Source organism: Sus scrofa, chromosome 9 (assembly GCF_000003025.6).
Source record: "Sus scrofa isolate TJ Tabasco breed Duroc chromosome 9, Sscrofa11.1, whole genome shotgun sequence".
Classification (NCBI taxonomy): Eukaryota; Metazoa; Chordata; class Mammalia; order Artiodactyla; family Suidae; genus Sus; species Sus scrofa.
The window spans coordinates 29,853,735-29,870,807 of record NC_010451.4 but is presented as its reverse complement, the minus strand read 5'-3'; the positions used below and the strand labels follow the sequence as shown (position 1 = coordinate 29,870,807).

The following is a 17,073-nucleotide window of genomic DNA, read 5'->3' as shown; positions in this document are numbered from 1 at the left end:
AAAGATACATGTATGCCGATGTTCATTGCAGCATTATTTACAGTAGTCAAGACATGGTAGTAACCTGAATGCCCATTGACAGAGGAATGGATAAAGAAGATGTGATAAGCATATGCAATGGAGTATTACTGAGCCATAAAAATGTCTTTTACAGCAACATGGATGGACCTAGAGATTATCATACTGAGTGAAGTAAGTCAGACAGAGAAATACAGATACCATATGATATCACATATGTGAAATCTAAAATATGACATAAATGAACTTATCTAATAAATAGAAACAGGCTCATAGACATGGAGAACAGACCTACGGTTACTAAGGAGGAGGGTAGTAAGGAAATAATGGAGTGGGAATTTGGGCATAGCAGATACAACCTATTATATATAGAATAGGCAAACAACAAGATTCTACTGTATAACACAGGGAACTATATTCACTATCCTGTGATAAGAAATAATGGAAAAGAATATTTTTAAAAAGAATATTAAAAAAAGACAGTTTGGGAGCAACAAGATTCTACTGTATAACACAGGGAACTATATTCACTATCCTGTGATAAGAAATAATGGAAAAGAATATTTTTAAAAAGAATATTAAAAAAAGACAGTTTGGGAGTTCCCATTGTGGCTCAGCAAGTTAAGAATTCAACACAGTGTCCATGAGGATGCAGATTCCATCTCTGGCCTCTCTCCATGGGTTAAGGATTCTTGTTCCTTGCCATGAGCTGCAGCACAGGTTGCAGATGAGGCATGTATCAAGCATTGCTGTGGCTGTGGCATGGGCTGGCACCTCCAGCTCTATTTCGATGCTTAGCCTGGGAACTTCCATATGCCACAGGTTTGGCCATAAAAAGGAAACAAACAAACAAAAAGAATGTTTGCTGTATAGCAGAAATTAAAACAGAATTTTAAGTCAACTACATTTCAATAAATAAACAAAATATTGAAGCTAAAATAACAAAATAAAAATGTAATTGGTCATGATTCAAATATACATCATTTTTTAATAAACTGAATAATAAGATTTTTTACCTGTCTTAAGTTGAATAAAAATAAAACAAAACATGCATAACCTATACAAAACTTTAATGCTGCAAATCTAAATTTTGTAGGTGTTTTTTATTATGTTGGGATAAGTCAATATTTTATAGTTTTAAATGTTGTTTGGTTTTGTTTCACCTACTCTTCTCTGAAGAGATATACCTTTTTTAAAAAAAGGTAGTTTACTTGAGTTAGTTTGAATATTCTCAGATCAGCTTTTGTCAAACTATGTTTTCATCATTTCTTACTAGGAATTGCTTCAAAACATATTCAATGGTAAAAAGTTGACAAATTTGGGGTTAAATATAGTTTATGTGAATGCTAATCAGCATTGTGATTCTTTACAAGAAATAAATTATTTTAGTGTTTCCCAAATTTATATGACCCCAGAAACTTGTTTTATAATAGGTGTTTTAGAGACCTCATTTTGGGAAGGTGCAATATTAATCACTGCTATATGTATAACACTATATAATAATTAGACTCTAAAACATAATTTGTTAAAATAGCTTAGGTTCCAGGTATTAGTTATCAAATATACATGAATTATTTATTTTAAAATTAGAAAGGAGTTCAAGGGTTACTTCTTTGGAAACTATTTAACTCTCATTTTCTTTCCATTCTCTGTTTATTAATTTCCATATCTAAAATGAATCTTCTCAAATGAATAAGGGGCATTATTAGGTGAAAGAAAAGTAATGAAATCTACTCTTAACAATGAAGGGCATTTCAGTTCATTAAATTAATGAACATTAATTTAAGTATTTCCAATTAACCTTCTCTATTCCCAGAGTTTCCTAGGGTTCCCAGTTGTCACTATACATTAATCTTTCCAAGCTATGACTTGAATCATATTTTGGTAATGTGCCATTCTCAGTGACAGTGATTAGTTGGAAAGGAGCAACTTATTAAGAGGTTGAATTCCAAAGTATCAGCAGATATAACAGTCATCTGGTGGATCATCTGGCAAAAAAATGTATCCTTGTACCCATGGAAAGAAAAATGCAGGCTTATTACAAACTCCCCCTTCCTTGTTCTATTCAGTATATGTCAAGATATTCTTAGAGATATGGGAAATACTTTCTCCCTTACTACCTGAATCACCTGTCATAAAATGAATATAAGTTTAGGGTAGTATCATACTAGAGACTGAAAACTTATTCTAAGATTTCCTTTGAAAATATATTATAAAAGTCATTTATCTCATAAATATCAAACCTGAATTTTTCATATTTATCCATTCACCTGTGGATGGACATTTATTATTTGTAAACTGACCAGTGTGAAGTGGTATCTTGTAGTTTTGATTTGCAGTTCTCTAATAATTAACAATGACAAGCATCTTTTCATGAACCTCTGGACATATGCATGTCTTTTTTGGAAAAAGGTCTATTTAGATCTTCTGCTCATACTTTTATTGGGTTATTTGTTTTGTTATTAAATTGTATGAGTGGTTTGCACATTTTGGAAATTAAGCCCTTGTCAGTTGCATTGTTTGCAAATCTTTTCTTTTAGTCCATAGGTTGTCTTTTCATTTTGGTTATTGTTTCCTTTACTAAGAAAAAGATCATAAGTTTGATTAGGTCCCATTTGTTTATTTTTGTTTATATTTCTATTGCATTGGGAGACTAACCTAAGAAAATATTGATAAAATTTATGTTCGAGGAAGTTATGCCTATATTCTCTTCTAGGAGTTTTACAGTGTCTTATATTTAAATCTTTAAGCCATTTTGAGTTTATTTTTGTGTATGTTGTGAAAGTGTCTTGTAACTTCATTGATTTACATGTGGCTATCCACATTTCCCTTACCACTTGCTGAAGAGACCATCTTTTCATCATTGTAAATTTTTGCTTCTTTTGTAGAAAGAAGGTGTGTTGGTTTATTTCTGGGCTCTCTATTCTGTTCCATTGATCCATATCCAGTTTTGTGCCAATCTCATGCTGTTTTGATTACTGTAGCTTTGAAATATTGCCTGAAGTCTGAGAGGATTATACCTCCTGCTTTGTTCTTTTTCCTTAGGGATTGCTTTGGCCTTTAGGGTTTCCAAAAACATTTTAGGATTATATGTGCCAGTTCTTTAAAAAATGTCATGGGTAATTTGATAGGGAATCACATTAAATCTGTAGATTGCTTTGTATATATGGCCATTTGAACAATATTAATCCTTCTAAGCATGGGATATCATTCCGTTTCTTTGAATCCTCTTTAACTTCCTTTTTTTTTTTTTTTTTTTGGTCTTTTTAGGGCTGCACTTGCAGCATGCATCTGGAGGTTCCCAGGCTAGGGGTCAAATTGGAGCTGTAGCCATTGGACTACACTTTGGCCACAGCAATGCCAGAACTGAACCACATCTGCGACCTACACCACAGCTCATGGCAACACTGTATCCTTAACCCACTGAGCAAGGCCAGGGATTAAACATGAGTCCTCATGGATGCTAGTCAGATTCATTTCCACTGAGCCAAGACGGGAACTCCTAACTTTCTTTTTAATGTTTTGTAGTTTTTATCATACATGTCTTTCACCTCCTCAGTGAGGTTTCAACATTAGTATGAAATAGTGTTATCTGAACAGGATGGTATAGTATTCCCTATCAAAATAAAAATCTTAGCCAGCTAATCAAAAATATAAATTATTTCCTAGATTTGAGCAAGTTACATCCAAATATTCAAATAATCCACTTACAAAGTAGGTATGGTCATCAGTCTGTCTACAGCCAAAAGACCAACATAACATAAGCTTTGGTTAAAATATGAAATGTTTCACTTTCAAGTTGTGTAAATATAAATATATTACTTAACTTCTCCAAATCTTAGTTGTATTTTCTGTAAAATCCAGTTCCAGAGTGGCTGGTAAGAGTCCGTGCTTCCTTTAAGGCATTTAGCATTGTGCTTACAGAGGAAAGAGAGCAGTGTTTAAAAGCGTGGCTTTTGGAATTAGATTGTTTAATTTGATTTTAGTTATGCAGGTTATACATGACGTGACTTAGCATAAGTTACTCATTGGGCATAATTTTCCTAATCTGTATAATGGTGATGATATATCACATAAGATGATTGCAAAAACTGAATGTTAAAATATATAAAGTGTTTTTAAGTGGGATTAGCACATGACTAAAAAGAAATACATATATGCTATTTTTATTACTAGTAGTTACTGTTTTTTTGTCTTTTGAGGGCCGCATTCGTGGCCTATGGAGGTTCCCAGGCTAGGGGTCTAATCAGAGCTGTTGCTGCCATCCTACACCAGAGCCACAGCAACACCAGATCCAAGCCGCGTCTGTGCCCTACACCACAGCTCATGCCAAAGCCAGATCCTTAACCCACTGAGCGAGGCCAGGGATCGAACTCACAACCTCATCGTTCCTAGTCAGATTCCTTTCTGCTGCACCACGACAGGAATGCCTATTCAGACATGTTTGAAAGGCAACTGTCATTTTTACAATCCCTATATGCCCTGGGAACAACAACAAAAAAATAGTAATAATTAAGAAATGTATCTTTTTTTCAAAACAATGAACAGTTTCATTGTGTATCTAGCAAGTATGGCATTGCACTCATTGGTAAAATAAGGATGCTCTAAAGGAGCTTAATAAAGAGATTCAGAATGAGAGAGAGAGATTTAACTTATCCAATATTTCCCCCAGTGCAAAACTCTACAGTTTGATCAGTCTTGAGATGAGTAAAATAAAAGAATACAAATTATCTATTTGATCTTCTCAAACTTGCTATTCATTATTAAATTAAGAACTGACTATTCTTCCATTGTGGAAGAGAACTTTGGCAATTTTTGGATTGGATGGAAACAAAAAAGGAAATGATACTTCTGACTAAAGTTGTTAGTTACCTAAGTACATGTGGTTATTGGAGCTGCCCATCTATGTTCATAAGGAGTTTCTTGAAACTGAAAAGCTTCTAGTTTTAAAATGTCTGAGATAAAATAGAACTGCTTTTTTCCTGCTCAGAACTCATATCACAACAACAAAGAGAAATAGACCCAGAAGAGCAGTTGTAATTTTCCACACAAATAAGAGCCTCTGTAACTTCAAATCAGGACAGGGGAGCTGCTACATACAGTGAAAGTCAAACAGAGAGGAGAAAAATATGTTCTGAAAAGATGGCTGTAATGCCAGCCTCAGGCCAAGACAATTCTTCAAGAGAAGTACAAATCCGTTGTTTATAACAAGAGTGGATACACAGTATGGCAATGGATATTCCCCTTGAATATGATTTGAAGACATGTAATCTTGATAGCTGATGATGAGTAAGTCCCTTGCTGCTGAAGAGAGGGACTCAAAACCAATATATCCATTATAAACCCACAAAATATTTAAAAGGGTAGTTATTTTAGGTTTGCTTATAATAGAAAAAAATTAGAAACAAAAAAATATCCTGCCAAAGGAATTTGAGTAATAATTTGATAAATCATAGCCATAGAATAACACAGGCATGCAATATGTTACCAAAGCATGTTGAAGGAGAAAGATTGTGAGAAGAAATGAAGGTTTTAAGCACTAGAGAAGAAAGATGCAAAATAACTTAAATGCTCATAGACAACTCCTTGTGAATTAGAGATAGTTATTTCTAGCATGAACAAACCGGCAAAGTAAGAACCAGTCTCATTCAAAATCAGTTATTAATTTTAAAAAGTCAAAATTAAAAAATAAGCAAATTAATGGAAAAAAATAAACATAGAAAGTAAATTCTCCAAATGCTGTCACTGTCAAATGCAGCTGATTGAAAACGGTTAAAGTTGTCACATGAGTTTGAAAAAATGTAGCAAAGTAATAATCTGTATTTGTTATCTATTGCAGTTTAGGAAATGAGTTATTTTAGTAATTTCAGATGACAAACATATATTATTTCACAGTTTCTGTGACTCAGGTATTCAGAAGCTTAGCTGGGTAGGTCTGATTTAGGGTCTTTCATGACACTGTCATTGATATGCCTACCTATAGCGCAGTCACCTGAAGGCTTGAGAGCGGCTGAAGGATCCACCTTCAGCTTCATTCATGTAGCTGATGTCACGATATCTCAGTTCCTTTCCATGTGGGCTTCTCCAGAGAGCTGCTAAGATATGGCAGCATGCTTTCCCCAGAACAAGTGAAGAAAGGGTGAGAAAGAGATAAAGAGAGAAAAAGAGTGGAAAATATCAGTCACAATGCCTTTTTGTAACCTAGTTTATGTCATCACTTTCACTTTATTTCTTAAAAGCAAGTCACCAAGTTGAATTAAAAGGGGATGAATTAGGGCCCACCACTTGAAGGGAAGATTTTCAAAAAATTTGTGACCCTATTTATGAAACTAGCATATCATGCATTTAAAAATATGGGCTTAGTAGTTCTGATTGTGTTTCAGCAGCTTAAGCACCCAATGTTGTCTCAGTGAGGATGCAGGTTTGATCCTTTTCCTTGCTCAGTGGGTTAAGGAACCAGTGTTGCTGCAAGCTATGGTGTAGGTCACAGATGTGGCTTGGATCTGATATTGCTGTGGTTGTGGCATAGGTCGGCAGCTGCAGCTCCAATACGACCCCTGGCCTGAGAACTTCTATATGCTATAGGTGCAGCCATAAAAAGGAAAAAAAAAATGTATACATATGTGTATATATATATGCATATATATATATATATATACACACACACACACACACATAGGCTCAAAGTATAGACCTAAAGGCTCAGAAAATAATATGGCAAAATGAACTTAAGCTGGTAGAGTTCAAAATAATTGAGAGAAAATTATATAGTGCAAATAAAAGCTAATTTGAAAATAAGACAGAGGAGATTAGGCAAGACAAAACACTTCCTTAAAAAATATAATAAGGATCCATGGAAGACTTGGGTTAGAGAAATTAGCAAAATAAAGAGATACTTTATAGAATTAAAGAGGAAATTGTGTTTTTCACTATAGATATTTAAAACTATTGACACTCTCAATCTATGTAAATATTAGGCTTCATCTCTCTACCACCAAAATTCAGGCATGGACCTGTTGTTACTCACCAGGATCAAGGAAATGTGAACCAAAGTAATACATGCCCTTCAGAGCAGGAATTTTAAATACCCAGGTATGGTGTGACTTGATCTCTTTTTTCCGAGCTATGATCAACATCTCTATTAGATAGAGCTCTGAAATGTCTGTGACAGAAACCCACTGATGCTATACGAGTGAAATAAACTTGATTTTTTAAGTTTTTGAAATTTGTGAGGTTGTTTATTAATGTAGTATAAATAAGCTTATCCTGAATGACACAGACTCAGAGTGGAGCTTATACTCTCCTCAATCCTAGATCTCAGGTCTTTGGATATGGACTAAAACTATCACCATCAACTCTCTTGGTTCTCCTGCTTTTGGACTCAGACTGGAGCTATAACATTGACTTTCTTGAATCTCTAGTTTGAGGACTCTAGATCTTGGACTTTTCAGCCTCTATATCATGTGAGCCAATCCCTCTCTTCATGTCTTTGTCTTTCTGTGTCTTTCTCTCTCTCTCTTTCATATTCATATATGAGATATATTTATATTGTATATAATATGAATAATACATAAAAGATATATGCAGCTTTCTAACTAGTTTCTCTGACTCCATCCTTATCCTAGTCCAGTAATACAATTGCCAAACTTACATGTCTAATAAAATATACGTGGCCATCTCTTTGCCTACTGAAAAACAATTTAATAGCATTTCATCTTTTTTGGAATAAAAGCTTATCGTGACTTTTGGTGCATTTAATGGTCTGAAAAGAATGCTATAAATAATAAAATAACATTATTAAGGCAAAAATAATATAGTTCAGAAATGCCATAATAGACTAATAAATTGTCTATTGATTATAAATGAAACACAAAAATTTCTAAACTCTTGAACCTGAAAAGAAAATAAAAATGAAAATACTAATTGTGAAAAGGTGAGATACAGCTAATGCATAATTTAAGGGAATTCAGATATTTAGAGATATTCCATCCACTTCAGTACTTCGAGTTGGTAGTCACTAGCCACATGGCTATTAACATTCAGACTTAAATATAAGAAATAGAAATATATGTGTTTCAAAATGAATAAAACTTAAAAATTGGCTTTATTAGCCACTTCTCATTTATACAATTGTCATATGTGTCTTGTGATTACTATATTGGACATGTACAAATATAAAATATATTCAACATAAATGTAATGCTGTAATATTATTTATCCCTTTTAGAAAAAAAAATTGCCTTTTATATGCACACCAGTTAATCTGGGGCCTTGATCCAATTTGAACTTGTACATACAGAACAGAACAAGGGCATTCTCCTGGGTAAAAGTATTACAAAATTAAGGCACTATCTTTTTCTGTGTCCTATTTTAGTTTTTAATTCAGAGTATTTGAGCCTACAATACCAAATTTCATATTCTAGTATAAGAAATCCGTTCACAGTATAGAAGCCAGTCTCAGGATATAAACCAGTGCAGGCATTCAAAATGACAGTAGTGCCTACTGAGTCACAAATTTGTATCCAGATCACTGACATTGCCATCACTGTCACCATTGGAACCATGCTCAGATCACAGCTGAGGGGCAAACATACCCATACATTACATTTGGATCTTAGGAGTCTTTGCAAAGGCCTCCCCTGAAACCCTGGTATATGCCAAGTTGTTACAGCCACGTAGACCCACTTATTCCTGCAGGCTAGTGTTTAAGTATCTTGTAAATATTTCTCAGAGCAGAGAGGAACCCATCAGGTTGGAACTAATGCAGATGGTACTCTCTCTTTGACTAACTGCCTTCCAAGTTACAAGCAGGGACATATCAGCTCATGTGCCTACATTCACCTGTCAGAAATTTATCAGTATCTATACTGGTGCTTACCTATCATAACCAATGTATTAGTCTGGATTCTCCAGAGAAGCAGAAATAATAGGAGATCTATATCTTTCCCTTTCACTCTACTCTTTCAGAGTTAGAAAAGTTAAATAGTTAGAAACTCTTAGGTAATAATGGAAAACTATTATTTAATAATAGTTAGAAAATAGAAACAATGCAATTTTCAAAATAGGATATAGCAAGGGCCTAATCCAAAGAATGGTCAGGGCTGTTGATGAAAGGGGACAGTGTGAATATTTCCTGAAGACGAAAATGAATATTAGTGACAACATGGAGTTGTCTCCCAAGAATTTAGCCTCTAGATATTATGTACTCTCTTAGCCTATGAATATAGCATTGCAGATCTTTTCAATGAAGTCAACTCTTGTTTTAAATTTTAAAAATACAAAATTATGGTTACCTATGATTCCATCTCCTATATTACTTATTCATGAGGATAATGGTACTATTATCAATAGTGTTTCTGAAAAGCAAAAAGCTCTGAGCATTAATGTGTCTTTTAGGAAGATTATTTCCGCTGACAGAAAATTCATCTCATTGTCTGTTAGATAGTAAGAGGAAGTGTTACATCTCATAATTGAAAAATCCAGAGGCACAACTAGATCAGGTAAGGTTTGGTCCATAACCTCAAGTATTTTCATCAAGTACAAGGATAATCTTGGTTTCTGCTCTGCTTTCTCTGATCCGCATAAAATTATATATCTGTATCCATTCACTTGCTCTTCCTTTGTGGTTCCCAAATAGGAGTACTTTCAGGTGTGTGTGTGCATGTGTGTGCATGCACAATATTTTTACCCATATATAGTACATACAAAACCGATGTCTTGGAGTAGGTGTGAACGGGCAACATTTTGAAGTAGACATAGATTTTTGAATTTTTGAGAAGACTTGCAGAGTGGCAGTGCATTAGAGGAATGACTGCCAAGGCAACTGGAGGAAGGCTTGAATAATTTGTGTATAACGGCAGTGACCATCTCTGGTGTACACACTTAGGTGTATGAGCCCCTGCCAAGCACTTTTGCAACAGGTGTTTTTACAACATATGTGGTTAAATGCCCAGGAGTTGAATCAGTATTGTACTAACCTCACAGATTCTCCCTTTTCTCATCTGTAAATTGGGAGTGATAAATATATACCTTAAGAGGTTTTAGTGAGTGCAGGCCAAATGTGACAATGTGGCTTCCTATCCCAGTTCTGATGTTTATTAGCCATGTAATCCTGAAAAAAAGAAAAAACTTGTCTGTACTTCAGCTACTACCCACAAAATAATGCAAAAAAGAGTCTCCATTCCACGTTTAGGCCTTGTGCCTTCAATAATCAAGTCTAAAATATGAAAGAGAGTCTATCCGTGTAAGGACTGAGGAAAAGACAAGGAAAGTTGCTTTGCCTGAATCCATCAGAAATATCATTTTTCACTGGCCAGAACTAGGTCCTACGCCCATTTTTGAACAAACAATTTTGATTAGAGACATGAAATAAACTTATTAGATTAAGCCTTGGTGTCCACTTCTGGGGAGGGGATGTTGGCATAAATACGAATGGAACCACAACTCTGACTGGACCAGTTACTCAAAGTAAGAGTTATCCAAAGAGAATTCCAGATATTATTGTTTTAAAAGGAAGTTGAAAGATTTACAGTGTCAAAACCATATAACCTGGCTATGGAACAGTATTTATAAATCTTTGATAGAAGTTCTGCCAAATGCAATATAGATTTTTTATAGCAATAACCAAATAGCATAGATAATAATCTATTGAAATGGATTTATCACTTTTTACACACACTAAATAATTCTCTAAAAATTGATACAACATTGTAAATCAACTACAATGAAATTTTTAAAAATAAAGAGTAATTGTCTAAATCACTAATAAGGACCTGTCATTAAAAACAACAAAAAACATCAACAATAATGAAATAATTGACATGTGTGTTTATACATCTGAAATTAATACAATATTGCAAATCAACTATACTCCAATTTTAAAAGTATTTATAATAATTGAATTAGAAAATTAATTTTTGTACTCTTCATGAATAATACATAGTAGATTAGCACCACAATGGATAACATCATTTTTTGGTCTTATTTTAATAAGCACTTGAATACACTTCAAAAGTTTATGTGCAGTCATATCAGTGAGGCATTAGCTAAACGTTTCTGTAATTTGGGTGGCATCTGAGAAAAATGAATTTAAAGCAAGGTGTTGGGTTAAGAGGTCAATACCTATTTAAATTAAAATATTAGGAGTTCCCGTCGTAGCGCAGTGGTTAACAAATCCGACTAGGAACCATGAGATTGCGGGTTCGATCCCTGCCCTTGCTCAGTGGGTTAATGATCCGGCGTTGCCCTGAGCTGTGGTGTAGGTTGCAGGCGCGGCTCGGATCCCGCGTTGCTGTGGCTCTGGCGTAGGCCGGTGGCTACAGCTCTGATTCAACCCCTAGCCTGGGAACCTCCATATGCTGCGGGAGCGGCCCAAGAAATAGCAACAATAACAACAACAACAACAAAAAAAGACAAAAGACAAAAAAAAAAAAAAAAAAAAAAATTAAGGAACCACACACAGCCCATACCCAGGAGGCAAGCTTTGACTACATCAATCCTTTAAAAGTGTAGCAGATTCACTGCTGAGACAATGAATTCTGACCTTATGTGTAATTGAGAACCAAAGTTTGGTTTTATTGTACTTTCCTCTAATGATCTCAAAGGAGGATCAACAATAGAGTGAAATAACAGAGAACACATACACTCTGGGGCGGGGGTAGGTGTGGGTGTGTATGTGTTTATATAAAGAGAGAGAATGAGAGAGATAGTTTCATTATCTTCACTGAAGATATTTTTCCATGTGAGCAGTGCCAGAAGTAATAAACTTGAGTCTTTTTCTCGTGAACATTACTGTTAATCACAACAACCAAGAGAGAACATCTAGAAGCTGGCCAGCTCACATAATTAACACCTGTACTTTATTAAAATAGGATAATAAATATAGTAATGTCTTAGACAATATATTGAACATTTAAATAATTAACATTCTTCACAGTAATCACTATGAGAATCTATATAGTCTATCAATGCCATTGTTTAAAATGGGAAAACTCTACTTTGAATGTTTTTGTTTTTCACTCTTCCTTCTGAATGTTTTCAATTATCTTATTTTTTCCTTTGTGAGAGCATTTATCCTTGTATGATTACATGCATTGATTTATTAAGTTTTTCAGTTTGTGCCTTGTGCTAGGGCAATATGATAGGGTTATTTATCTTTTCAACCTGAAGTCGTCCGTCATCTTTTCTACAGTATTCCTAAAAGAAGTTTTTAAAAAAGTATTTTAAACAAATGATGCTCCTTTTGCCTGTACAAACAATATGATGTTCTTTGTGCAAGAATATAAGTTGAGAGAACTGTCTTAGATTTTTCTTTTAGTCTACATATTCCTCTCTAGGCAATGGAAATGAAATAGAGGAGAAAAAGACTGTAAGATAGTGACACATATTGGATAATTGGAAAAATTTGACCAAAGAAGCAGCAGACTGGAACTAAACTTATGAGAGTAATAGTAAGAGGAGTTGGAGTTTAAAGATATTTTATACACAGGAATAACATAAGTACTAAGTTGCTCAACACTGATGATGTTCAATAGGAACAAAACAAAATATTTCCAGTCTGAAATAGAAAAGGAAACATTGGTTTCAATAAAAATATGGAAAATATCTCCATGGTAATTTAAAAAGGTAAGCACATATAACAGCTCCTAAGTTGCTGATCAGTCATGGTAATTACAAAGAACGGCAAACTCATGATTATGGTCCTCAGGATGAAAAGAAATGTACTAATCCTCAGTATTTTATTTATTGTTTGAGTAGAAACTTCTTTACAATGTGTTTCTACTGTTTCTATAGCTGTCATTTTTTTAGTATAAAACAGTAAATGTGAAAAAATAAAGTGATTGCCCTGTAATGGCTAAAGCATTGTAATATAAGCAATGTAATACATCTTGATAGGTTATTATAGTTTATGGTGTTTTGTAGCATGTTCTTTTACCAAGGGAATGGAAAAAATAAGTTTTTTGAGTAAAAAATTCTTCTATAGTACAAGAAGGCCTTTCAAAAAGCTTCGAAAACTTCAGGTGAAAATTCTTTGGGGGAATGTTAAGGGATGGATTTGATGGCATTTCTACCTTTTATTATCTCTATTTTCCTTAGTTTTTAAAGAATATTGGTTTTGTCTGGAGGACTTATTACTATTAATATGTTGAAAAATTTATTATGCAGTTATCTTTTTATACATTTTCTTCAGAGCTTAATATTTATTCTAATAAAATTTTAAATTCTTTACATCTCTGAAGTATGTTTGTAATATCATGATTATTAACCATTGCAATAGTTATATTTTTTAAATGAAGCATAATCTAATATCCTTTTATGAATAAAAATAGCAAATATTATTATATGTATATACATGTATAAATAAACAGCATATATGTATGCATTTATAGGTGTGTAGATATGTTTCTGTGAATAGTATGGCAGCAGCAAAATTTTAACAGTAATTATGTGTATGATTATTTTATTGCAGTTATATTCATTCTGTGGTTAAAGAAACAAGAGCTGTGCTGGGATTCAAACCTAACTATTTCTAATTTTAGAGATTGCCTCCTTAAACACTATGATATATAACATACAGTAAAATGTGTATGTGTTTATATATGTAAAATTGTAAACACATATTTATGTATATATAGCCAGGAAAAGTCATGGAATATGCATAGAATCAGAAAGAATGTTATGATATAATTTATATTATCATATACATATATAGTTGTGAACATCTTCAAAAGGAAAATGTGTGAAAATAATACTAAATTCCAGTATCTCAAACTATGTAATAAAATTGAAACTACCATCCTATTAATAAAGGAATTGACAATATATTAAAATTTAGAAGCTGCTAAAAGTAAAATAGTCTTTGTGAAACTACAAGGTACTAAATTCTTTATTGGGCTGTACCCTGCGGGATGCCTACAAGGCCCTATGCTTGTCCAGCCTCAAGCCCAAAGAAAGAGCCTTGAGTCAGCAACAGAAGCATGAATAGTTTAATCTGAAGCAAGGTCCTGAGGCAACACCCTACCTCCTGCCAGGACTGCAGGCAGACAGGACTTGATGAAAGTCTTTGCTCTAGGGGAAAGGAGAAATTGCCAGTTACAGGGTGCATTACAATTACCTCAGGTTGGCTCATTAGTTACCAGGGAAACCAGTGGGGGACAGGTCCCTCAGCAGCCCTTTGATAAGCTCTCACTAGCTGAGGCCTGGGGTAAGTGCAAAGGAAGGTTAGTTATGGACAATGTGTAGGCAAAGTAGGCACTGGTCAGGCAGGGGATGGACAGAAAGCAAGAGAACAGCCATCTTGATGTCATGACCATCCATTCCTCTATAGTGCATGTGTCCCTATAAGAGTGATTGTAAAAGAAAATCAGGAATAATGAGCTTAGATATCTGTTGTTCAGTATCCCACATACCAATCAAGAGACTTGTATGTACTCTATATGCAATAACAACCCTCTGACATGGAAATAAAAACATTCCAGGTATAAGAGGTTTTCTTGGTGGTAAATACTTCCTAACACACAGAAACCTAAGTTTATGTTTAGAAATTTAAGAACAAATATATTTTATGTTACTTTTAGGAGTTATATATGTAACATGGATTTCCAAGTGGCTTTAAATGTTAAAATAATTTAATAGAATGTCTGAAGGATGAATCCTTTAATCCATCAAACTTTGCTTCATTTATTTCTAAACTATAAAATTAAGTAAAGTTGGAGTTCCCGTTGTGGCCCAGCAGAAACGAATCCTACTAGGAACCATGAGGTTTTGGGTTGGATCCCTGCGCTCTCTCAGTGGGTTAAGGATCTGTAGGTCACAGACGTGGCTCGGATCTGGCTTTGCTGTGGCTCTGGTGTAGGCCAGCAGCTACAGCTCGGATTAGACCCCAAGCCTGGGAAGCTCCATATGCCATGGGTGTTGCCCTAAAAGGACAGAAGACAAAAAAAAAAAAAAAAAAAAAAAAATTAAGTTTAGGTTTTTACATGTTGTTGATTGATATTTTGTTATTATGCAATATCATTTACAGTATTTTTTATTTAAAGTTTCCATTTTTAAAATAATACTGCCAAACCAACTACCTTCCAGTTAGTGCTTAAATGATGCTTTTTCATCACAGTAGTTTCAACATTTATATTTCTGTATATTAATGTGTCTTTTTAAAGTAGCATATAGTTGGTGTTCAACACTGTTCCCTTTGTGTCTTTATTCTCAATATTTTTCTCTCTCTATTTTTCTTGACCTATCCTGAAATTTACTAAATGCTGTCTTAGGCTATGTGTTCTGCTATTACACCAATAAAATAAATTCTTAATTTTAGATATTATATTCTATACATCTAGAATAGTGCTTTGGTATATTTTTAGAGTTTCAAATTCTCTTTTGAAATACTCTTTATTTTCATCCATTTAACTGTTAACTAAAATCCTAATAATAGAGAAAAGAGACAATTGTACAGAAGCAATACTTGAAAAAAAAAACAATTAACGGACAGAATTTTTCCATTTAAGAACACATCAAACTTCAGATTCAAGAATTCAAAGAATGTAAAACAGAATATAAATAAAAAAGAATTATGGATCTTGTAGTCACTTTGATGAACATCAAAGATAAGGAAAATATTAAAACAGCCAAGAGAAACAAGGGACAAGTGTCAGTGGAGCAACAAGGGGCATGATATCTAAATTTTAAAAAAAGCAATAAAAATAGTATGATAGTAAAGTGACATCTCTAAAATGTGAAATAATCTGACAATATCAAAGTATATATCTTTCTAAGCAATGAGTTCCTACTGTACAGCACAGAGAAATATATCCAGTCTCTTAGCATAGACCATGATGGAAGTTAATATAAGAAAGGGAATGAATATATGATTACTGTACAGTAGATACTGGCATAACATTATAAATCAATTCTACTTTTTAAAAAATTATGTATCTCAAAATTTTCTTTGAAAATCAAATTGAAATAAAAATTATAGTTGAAGGAGTAATAAAGGATAAGATGTACAATTGCCTTCAAGCTAAAAAAAAAAAATAATTCCAAATATTAAAATGAAATTAGAGGGAAGATGAGGAACATCATAAGAAATAAGTATGTCAATAAGCAGAAATGAAGGTTAGGGCTAGGTTCAGGGTTTTACTTTTTTATTAATAAAACATTAACAAAAACAAAATATGTATGAGATTTATAATACCTTTAAAAGTATGTTACAATAGTAAGCACTAAAAAAGGGAGATATTTTTCTAGTCTTGGTCAAAATAATAATAAATGGTAATACATCAGCTATATACTATCATCAAAAATGGAAATTATTTATCTTTAACAGGTAGGTATGGGCTACTTCTTCAACCCAGGAAAGTTCAGGATATTTATCATTATGATACCCTGATATCTACATTCTAAATCCCAGAGTTCCACTAATTTCCCATCATGATTTAACTTTGGCACAGTGTAATTCCCTTAGTAAAGAATGAGTAAATCTCATGATAGGTACTAGATCTGGTCCTTAAATCATTCTTTCTTCATGTGTGGTCAGACATTCAGAAGAATCAACTTTCCTTCAGTTAATCAGACATATTTTATATCATACATAGGAACTACCCTAATTTTCACATCTAGCTTTTAATTGGTAATTAATTGCCTTCAGTCTTCTATGTTAATCTTTTAAAAATCTTAAAAATCTTAAAACTTGTTAAGTTATCTCTTCAAATATTTTGTCTTCTCTCCTTTCCTTTTGAGACTTTCATTGTGCATATGTTGGTATATTTGATGGTATTGTATATTTTTCTGAGTTGCCATTAATTTTTCTTCATTCTTTTTCTTTCTGTTACTTGTGCTGACTTCTCTGAAATGACTTATCTTCAAGTTCAATGATTCTTCTTCTGAGATTTTCTGCTAAACCTCTTTGGTGAGTTTTTTATTTCAGTTATTGAAATTTTCAAATCTAGAATTTATATATATATATTATAATATATAATTGTACAATAATATAATTTTATATAAATAGTCAAGTTCATATTGATATTCACTAGTTGGTAAGACATAGTATAACTCCACTTT

General features: G+C 33.4%; 1 long non-coding RNA gene across 1 annotated transcript in view; it reads right to left on the bottom strand.

Annotated features, from left to right (window-relative positions):
* Positions 1 to 17,073, bottom strand: part of LOC110255423 — a 189,877-nt gene that overhangs the window by 12,073 nt on the left and 160,731 nt on the right. Inside the window, exon 2 of the long non-coding RNA XR_002335600.1 lies at positions 5,996 to 6,131. This is a non-coding gene — a long non-coding RNA (uncharacterized LOC110255423). The remainder of the gene's footprint in view (positions 1 to 5,995; positions 6,132 to 17,073) is intronic.